Here is a 971-nt window from a genome sequence, read left to right as displayed (position 1 = left end):
CTGCCAGCGGAGGTGGTTCAAGCGCCTACATTGAACACCTTCAAGAGTAAATCGGATGCTTATCTTGCTGGGATCCTGTGACCCCAGCTGACTTCCTGCCCCTGGGGCGGGGGGCTGGACTCGATGATCTCCCGAGGTCCCTTCCAGCCCTGATGTCTATGAAATCTATGAAATTACGATCACAGGCATCACACCACCGGTGAAGGACAAACCTCTGCTCAGATACTAACCAGTCTCTGGGTATGAAAACAAGCGTTGTTTTATTTGAACTTCCTTTGTGAGTGCGAGGGCTGTTCTCAAGTCAGTTATTAACAGGCTGGTAGAAGAGACGTGTGTTCCTCCGGGAGGGGGAATGGATCTACCCCGGGTCCCGCGGGGCACGTTACACGCGTCACGCTCTCCTGCCGACAGGTGACTGCCGCGACGCCACTAGCCTGGCCCGACCCGCGCCCCGGAGGACGCGCCCTCTGACGGCAACGCGTGCAACCGACGCCTTTTCTGCCACGCGGTCCTGAACGTACCGAACCAAACCATTTTCCCTCTAGGATCGCACTGATTCATCAGCTTGCCAGCTACAAGCACTGCGAAGTTGCCAGGAATTGTTTTCTTTCATTTAAAAATCCCCAGGGCCAAACTTTTTGGTGAGGTGCCAGTCGGTGCCTCCCCGCCGACTTTCAGGGGAGTGTCACTTCTTTACATCAGCAGTCGACTTAGCCCAGACTCTCGTGACGCATGAGAAGAGCTTGAACCTGATGGCTGAGCTAGATTTTTCTCCCTTCTTGTCATAGGGAAAATAGCTATGGAGGTCCGCGGGCTCCAGATGCTCTTCACCTCTGGGGCCAGACCCTCTCCGATAGTTTGAGTCAAATAATAGTCACTTTTTGGCCACCAGCGCATGCTCTGGGTGGTCCATCTCTCCCTCACTTGTCCTCCAGGGAAAGCAACAGGACTCCCACCCTCAACCATTATGG

Source organism: Crocodylus porosus, unplaced genomic scaffold, assembly GCF_001723895.1.
Source record: "Crocodylus porosus isolate Cpor-Errol unplaced genomic scaffold, CroPor_comp1, whole genome shotgun sequence".
Taxonomy (NCBI): Eukaryota; Metazoa; Chordata; order Crocodylia; family Crocodylidae; genus Crocodylus; species Crocodylus porosus.
This window is presented reverse-complemented; position numbering follows the sequence as displayed.